Source organism: Bidens hawaiensis, unplaced genomic scaffold (genome assembly GCF_021521415.1).
Source record: "Bidens hawaiensis isolate Kalapana, Puna unplaced genomic scaffold, B.hawaiensis_p1.1 tig00058698_1, whole genome shotgun sequence".
Classification (NCBI taxonomy): Eukaryota; Viridiplantae; Streptophyta; class Magnoliopsida; order Asterales; family Asteraceae; genus Bidens; species Bidens hawaiensis.
In genome coordinates this window covers 74,896-84,131 of record NW_027500560.1, presented here as the reverse complement: position 1 = coordinate 84,131, position 9,236 = coordinate 74,896, and positions in this window count along the sequence as shown.

The window sequence follows — 9,236 nt, the reverse complement described above, 5'->3', positions numbered from 1 at the left end:
AAATTATAATCAAGAGATTCACACAATTTTAATTCATATGTTTATCTAAAATATGCATCGTGTTTTCTTCATTCACTCATTCATGGTGTTTTATTTCACCACTCAATACATAACATGATAATGAAGCTTAATCAATGTTAAAAATCACAAATCTACTATTATAATAAACAAAAATGATGTTTGTATCATATGACACATAATTGTTGTTATTTTTTTTTGCCAAGTGACACATTTATCTTGTAACTTTTAATTCATAGTTTTTCTAATTAAAACAAATCAATTAAAACATTCCTTAACAAAATTAAAACCATCCTTAACAAACCTTAATGAGATATAAATCGTCGTTCAAAATTGTTTGCACACAAAATCTAGATCTTTAAATCGGTATGTTTCAAAGCCGTGTATGTTTATATTGTTTTCATACTCCAAATATGTATTTTCAATACCCCAAAATCCCTATTCCGTTATGTATTTTCGTATGTATGCAAATTGCATACCCCAAATCCTATTCCAAAAGGTTATCAAATCTTTATTTCCCCCAAAATTCCTATTCCGGTTGTATGCAAACACTAATAATACCCCAAATATGTATTTTCTGATTGAATATGATAAAAACCGATTATTTTTTCGGTTAACGCCTCCATATGTCGATTAATTGTATACTTCGATTACGTTGTCCAGTTTTTTTTCCTCTTTGCATCCATGCATGTATGTACACTTTCGAATGTGATGGTTTTTTCAGAAACTTACCGGAATATGGCGTATACGTCTGTTCATTTTTTATTAAGTAACATAGTGTGTTTTTACTTCAATTACTAGATCGATTGGTTCTATGTACTTGATCGTCAACTACTTGAATGATGAAATATAATTTAATCTTACTATCATATGCAGATACATGTTTTTTTATCGATCGATAGGGCCAAGTTTCTTTAGTCTTTAGAGTTGTTCTCCGTCCACCCAGAAATTAGAAATTATCTGGGTAAACATCTTTTTGGTTAATTATTATTTAATTTTGACAATTCTTAATATGAACGGAAAACTTTGATTAATTATACTTATTTGTATTTACTTAGGTGTTTCAGACTAAATATGCACAATTATCTAATAAATATAAACATTTTTTTTCAAAATAATTGTTGTTCTATTTGATAATTTATTAATTAAAAACTTCCAATTAATCTGTATTAAAAGTATGTTGATAGAAGTTTTTCAATTGTGAAGCCTAAGAAAAATTTGAGAGAAAACAGTTTCATGGCTTCATTGGATCTAAGTTTTTTTTGACAATAAAGTTCTTGACAAAAAAGGTTTTGATTTCTATTGACTGACTCATGTTCATATAATAAACTATAGCCGTTGGATGTGCTTATGTTTTCTTTTCTTGAATTACTAAGTTAAGATTATATTTGTAAAGAACACGATTGTAGAAAAGTATCTTGATGTTTGGATAATGAATCAAACTAATAAGTTATTTGTTGTAGTGTGAACCAAGTTTTTATTCACATGGAGTTATTTTTGCACAAGCACGATTGTTGGTAGGGCTTTCAAGTCAGTTTTTCAAGGCATCTTACTTTCTTTTGAGGATTTAATGAGTAATTTTATTTTCCACACATAATATTTTAACAATGTATATGCAAATACATAAGTTGTAATTTGTTATGATTGGTTTGATGTATATTTGCAGGGAAAAGCTGAATTCTACTATTTCTGTTGTATTGTAGTATTGACTCGTCTGGGTATTGCTTTTGATTAAGTCAACTATGGGTTATGCAACTAGGTTGAGCATCTCTAACCATCTTGATATTTTTTTAGCATCGTATGTTTCATAGTTCACCGGTTATTGGCCAAAATGGGTATTTCTAGCTAACGGATCAATACAAGTCGAGTACTGATGCAGAGTACTAATAGAGAATGAAAGCAAATCATGTTGATTTTACGAATACCCATGATGATCCTTCCCCAAACCCCCAAATTTGACCCAAAAGTCAGGAATTTGAAAAGCAAAAGTTTTTTTTATTCAGTTCTGATCAATGATCAGTCACAAGTTATCTTAACATATTAATAGAACATCCAAAATAGCTTTGGGCCAACACAAACAACCAAAGGCCCAACAACAGCCCAAAACTAAACCCGAAATACTAGACGAAAAACACAAAGGTGGCCCAAAAGTGTATCTAGAAACCTTATTTCGGAAAAATAAACTGGATAACCCGCCCACGTCCAACGGTCGTTTTGATTGGTAGCACAATTGAAAAGAGGCCCGTAGCCCAAGTTATGCTCATTTTCGTGCAGCCCATTTTGAAGTGCGATCTTGGACCCCTAGAAACACCATGGCACGCTCTTCTACACTTGTCCCACATCAAGTATGTTTGATTGAACAAATGATGTATTTATAAAGTCAAAACAAGTTGAGTATGTATGACTGAGCAACTAATGTATTTATAAAGATAATTAGTTCATTTATTATATATGTGAATTGTGGTAAGAAAGTAGAATCTACGTGAGGTGTTATAGTGAATTGGTAAATTGTCATTATATGTGAGGTGTTATAGTGAATTAGTAATTGTCATTAGGTTTATTTTAGAAAAATGAAATGCCACTCAAAGTATAAATATAACATTTTTTTAGCTTACGCTGTTATTGTATATTTGAGTAGGAACATACACAAGATTCTTGAATCTATTTTATGTTTTTATTAGTATTATCAACCTTCATCTGATGAGAAGCCAAAGTTTATCATGTATCGGGATTATTTTGAGGAAAAGTAAAACGAGAACTGGACAATTAATAGAGGAACAGTTGGAACAACGGGTTAAGAAGTTAAAAAGTGATACATTTATTTTTAAGAACCATAAACAATATATGAATTTTAGCATTTTAGTTTTTCTAACCCATGTAACACACGGGTTTTAACCTAGTTGATAACAATTTAATGAAACTACATTAAATATAAATATTATTGTTTCATAAAAATCGCAAATTGATAGCAACATAATCCATTGAATTTTTTTTAGAAAGGTTCAAATAGAAAGTATGATTTTTAGGAAGAGTATGAAAGATTATAATCCATTCAATTTAGATCTGGAGGGTTTAAAATTAATTTGAGGAGAATACCATAAAGTAATAATCCACGTTTGTTGACTTTATTTATTCAGATGCAAACTACATGTCAATTTTTCTATCATTTTAAAACGTCCATAACTTTTTTATACGACATTTTATTATAAATAAAAAATTCACCATATTAACGAGCGGTTTTTTTTATCTTTAATATGAGTATACATTGCTGTGCAAAAATTGAAAAAAAAAACTTAATGGGTTTCTTATTCATTGTGTTATAGGTTTGGTTATTGTGTTTTTCAATTGAGAATTCTATACAGTGTGTTATTTTGGTTATTGTGTTATTTCATTTGATTTTTTAATACACTGAGTCATATGTTCTGATAATTGTGTTTTAGTATTTTGTTCTTTGTGATTTCCATTGTGTTTTTAAGCAGGTTGTGTTGCCCATTGTGTTTTACGCATATGAGTTTTAGAAAAAAAATAAATAAAAGTATACAATAATATACTAATATTAAAGATAAAATACGCATGATTTTATGTTGTAATTTTTTTCAATGATGTGTAAAATAGTTATGAACATTTAAAAATAATAAAAGAATTAATATGTGACTTTCATGTAGATAAGAGAACAAACTTTTTTTTTCTTCTTGTCTTTCCCCATTTGGTCTCTATTTGAATACATGACATTCAATGATGACTTTTTAGACTTCTTAGGAAGACGGAACTTTCTATTTTATCTAAAGCAGTACTATAAATTACCATCAATTAAACTGATATTATTACCCTTAAGCAAAAGTTTAAAAATTGTCATGTTTCAGCCTAACATAACTAAACTTCCTAGGATTTTTACATTAAATAGTCTTTTAGCCCAACTCTATAATACCATGAAACAAATCGCTAAGATCTTATTAACCCCTAAGCAAAAGTTTAAAAATTGTCATATTTCGGCCTAATAATACTAAACCTCCTAGGATTTTTACATTAAACAGTCTTTTAGCCCAACTCTATAAGACCATGAAACAAATTGCTAAGATCTACTAACTTTGGTATGAATGATTCGTTAGTTTCAGCGGGTTGCATGCAATAGTAGTTAGTGTAGTATAGATGACCATAAACTACCTTGGATGACTTTAAACAACTTGGTAGTAGTAAACCTTTTTTCTTTGAACGGAAAAAATACATTATTCTTAACAACAACATTTCTCTAAACTAACTCGATACTTAAAGTTTAAACCTAAGACTTAAAAATGGACAAAAGTAAAGTAACTGACCCCGACCCAGTAACTGAACTAAAATCAAACCGTTTTGAAATTGATTGTATATAAATTGGTCTGGGACCGATTGAACCATAGGGTTGGAACCAGGTTGGAGTTTTACCATTGAAACTGTCGGTTTGGAACCGACTCGTTATAAACTGGTAAGAAACGAAACTAAAAATAGAGGTGGGAGCCCGGGGCGGCGCCGGTGGCGACACGCTACCCTTCATAGGGTTTAAACCCCGGTGGCAATGGCTAGTGTTTATTTTTTTGTGGCAGCATAGAGGAAAAGAAGAAAACCAGAATCCTAAGACTTTGATACCATATTAAACGGTTAAAGTCTCCATTGATTATACTGATAATGTATAAAATTTATAAAGAACCGAATACAAACCCTAGATACCTAATGGACACGTTGGCTCATAATAATAAATCTAATATACAGTAGTTAGAACGACATATAGTCGTTGGGAATCGATTTTTGAAGCTTCCATGACAAGTTGAACACGGTTTTGGCATTATTTTAACCCCATTTTATCCCCATATGTTATGATAAATAGGTAATTGTTGTTTTGGTTAGTTATCACACTAAAAAAACGCAAAAACCACTCTCAAAACGCAAAATCAGCACTTATTTAACATGCCTTTTCACAACCGAGTACTCTAAACATGGCAACTAAACAATCCTAATCATTTGTTAACAACCTCCAAGTAGAAAATACTCGTACACTCAAACCGCGATATTTGGCAACATTTCGATATGTGTGAGACGACCGAAAATCAAAGCATGCTCGGTGCAAGAAATGCGGACAATTTTTCAAAACCCAAGTCAAACTCAACTTTGAAATAATATATACAAATAGTATGCACGGTCACGAAAAACACTCTCGCTTAAGACCCAAACATCAATAGTCCGCGATGGGATCTTTTAAATTTTGACGTTAATATGTTAATCGACCGATTTGCAATGTTTGTGATTTAAGAGGTTTGTCGTTCGACCACTTCGACAACCCACGTTTTATTAAGACTATTTAAGAAAGTCTCCAACCGCAAACACCTAATTCATTTAACTCTTACACATCATTGTTTATGTTTATGGAAAGAAGCAAAAATGAATTAATTATAGGTCTTGGAAGTTTTAAACGTGTGTGGAACTTAACCACCGATGGTTGGTTAGCTCCACACAGTTTACTAGAATCATGTGCTTACAAAACTGGTCACCATGTAGATCCCAATACATGGCTAAGTATTAAACGTATGATCTCATTTGAATACCCGCATAGCGAATCTAGATGATTCTTCTACCTTTTTTTTTGTAATTTTTAGCCGGAAAGGTCTTAAGCGCATGATTTTTAGAGTTGAATTAGCCTTGGCTTCGAGGAACGCGTTGCAATACTTTCAACAAGTGTATTCGGTGTAGATGGGTATAAGACACACGTCGTACTATTTGAAAATACCCCAGGCTGTTTTGTTTGCTAGTGGTGAGGTTTTGGGTTCAAGTCTCATATGCGACAAAAAGATAACGGGTTCCAGTAGAAGATTTTCTCGCATTCGATGGATCTCATTCTAAGGATGAAATGGAGATAGTCAGGACGGGTCAATGCCTCTATGACCTTTAAAAAAAATAAAATATATAATTTCATGTTATCCATATAAAATTTGCTTTAAGAAAAAAAACAAAGATAAGCCAATGAGCTAGTGCGTGGAGAGTGGCGATAGAGGAGACTTGGGTGTTCAATGTTACCCAAGTTCGATTCATGCTCCCAGCATATTGTTTCAGAGGCACTAGAATTATGATGAGAGGCTAACCGAGTGATGACTGTCGTTTGAGTCAATCAAAAACCTAATTATTCTAAATAGTTAGAGCAAGTAGGGTATCGTATCACAAGGAGTATGTGGTCAATGTATTCGTGTAACAGATTTCTAATTATGAAGTGAATGATTTTTTTAGTACTGATCACACAAGCAATTGAAATGAATTTAGAGAACTAAGCGACAAGCAAGTAAATGAGTTTTAAGCAGTTAACAAAGCAAATCACACCCGGAAATTCAAGTAAGCAACCAATAGTTATCTCATGCAACCTATCAGATTAATTATAAACGATTAACTAAAGACTGATTAATCATACAAAAACTTAGACATCAACAATCACTTTACACACGGCACTGGGTTATCAAACAGTCCTTGCCAGTGTGACTCAGTTAAGGGTAATTGTATGTTTTATTGTATTCAATCTAACCAAACAGTCATTATGATCAATTATCTAGCAACTGGTAACAGATCGTTCAGATTAACGTAAACCTAAACCGACCGAACACTCATAAATACCAAACATCAATAATCATATATCACTCATCAATAATAACACAATGATATTCTTAGTCACATGAGAAAAACTATAAAGATTACAAACTATACATCCCGGGTGCGATTGTAGGAGATTAGCCGAGCCTTGACATCATTATATCTTCAATACGGGTGATATGAATCATATGTAGGGTATTGGCATGAGCTATGGTGGTGGAAATCGCCTCTTAGAGCTGCTAGAAATCGCCTCCAGCCGCCAAGAATGAGATGAAATGAAAGATAGGTCAAAATGCAGCCAAAACCCCTTTTAAATATACTGTTACGAACTCCGGAACGTGGCCCACGGTCTCCACCGTGGGTCACGGTGGCTGCGTAGCAACACGGTACGGTGGCTTTGTTGTTTTTAGGCTGAGTTGACCGTGGGCCACGATGGGACACTTGCCCAAATTCTTGTTTTCTTCATATCTTTCTCGTTTCAACCCCGTTTTCTTCGTCGTTTTCGCCCACGTTCTCGTAATTACGTCCTCTATCTTCCTACTTGTTTCTTTTCATTTCCAACACTTGTGTAGTGGCTCCAATCTTCCCGAGATATCATTCCATGCTCGTACAAGTCTCCAATTTAGCATCTTTAACGATCAATGACATGAAATACAAGAGCACGTATGAAGTACCAAAGCTCCTACGATAAACGATTAAAACTAATAAATAAACGAACTAAAACATATACACATTAACCAACCATCACCGAGTATGTGACTTTAATTAGTTGGATCCTTATACTGAACGTGTTTTATCTCACTACACTGTCGTGCCTTCTAGCGAGTGTTCACTGTAACAACTCGGGTTTCAAACTAATATTTTATATTCGTCACCCGACCCGCTTTTATATCACGTTATTCGGGGTAACAATTTTTATTAGTAATTGTTTATTATATATATATTTAATATATATAAAGTAAACTTTGAATATATACAATTCTAACCCTACACCATACGTTAACCCCTTATTGTTTCCACCTCCATACTACAAGGACTAAACTGCAAACCATATTAATTACATTCACCCAACCCGTTAACCCATCAGTCAACCCGTATCCATGATCCAATACCAAACTCGGAACTCGTTTTGATTAACTTGGCCCTTAATTCTCACGTTTAACTTTGGAATTGATTGTCCAGCTCGTTTACATGCCAAATTCGTATCAAACCAAAGTTTTAATAAAAGAAATTAATAAAAAAAAGATCTTCATTACGTTAATATACATGTCGGCTTAATAGGCTCGCAATACGCATTATAGGTATAATTATAATTCAATTAATTTGGTCGACGCCGTCTCCTCATCATCGCGATCAGAAGCCCCAAGTTTAATTCCTTCATACCAGCATGAATGTATCAGCTTATGATATGCGTTTTGGCCGTGGTTTTGTGTCTTCGTTCATCATCGATACAACATCGAATGAGGTAATTAAATAATGCTTTATGTTCGTCTATAATCCACAAATAATAACCCTAACGTTAATTATATTAACATTGAACAGATTGGCGTATTGCAGATCTAGGGTTCTAAATCTAATTGGGGGTTTTATCAGACCTGCTTATTAATTATTTGTTTTCTCAGTCTTTAACCATCTGAACTCCTGGCTCAACTGGTTGTTGGTTTGGGAGACCAGTTACAGTGAACCGTCCAGGGGCGCGGGTTCGAGCCCCCCTGGACGCAGTTCGTTATATTATTTTTCTTTTTAGGGTTTTAAAGTTATAAATGATTTTATAAATTATAATAATTAATATTTTATATAAAATAAACATTATTTTACTTAACCGACCTCATGAAGTTACGTCTTTGGTCAAAATCTCGTTACAAGCTTTCGTTTACCTATATACATATATATATGTAAGTATGTAAGTATTATAAATATATTATAATTAGTAAACCTTAATCTTTTTACTTAAACCCGACACTTTAATCCACGTTCTTCGTTGTTGAATGTTTTTACGAATTTGCTTATATTAATTTTTATGCATATATATATATATTATATGTATCATTCTTTAAAATCTGAACAATCGTATTTTTAGACGTATTACTTATATTTATAAAAATTGTTTTCCGTTAAAGATTCCAAGGTATAAATTGTATAAATATATATTTTATGTGAAAATATTTAATATGTTACAAGTTATATTTATATATATACACGTTTATAATTGTATTCTATTTAATTAAATATTAGTTAAATAATCATATAATTATTCAACTCATATTTGTTTGTTTAAACTAATAATAATGATTTTACAATAACAATAATCGTAGAGTTCATCAATCGATCAATAATAATTCTAATCAGAAAACCTAACTCAAACACACATCGAAATCCTAAATTCATTATACATGATATGTAATTTACAACTAATTCATATTATTATTATTTAACTAGGAATCCTTGTCGGTGTATCCCGAAGGATTTATCTTTCTCACATTATCACTTGTTTTTCGTTCATCCGATCAGGTGAGTAATCACTCCTCTATTTTACTTGTTTTCAAATGTTTTATGGACATTTGCGTACCATTTATCATATTATTTATCTTATTATTTCTCAAACGCAAACT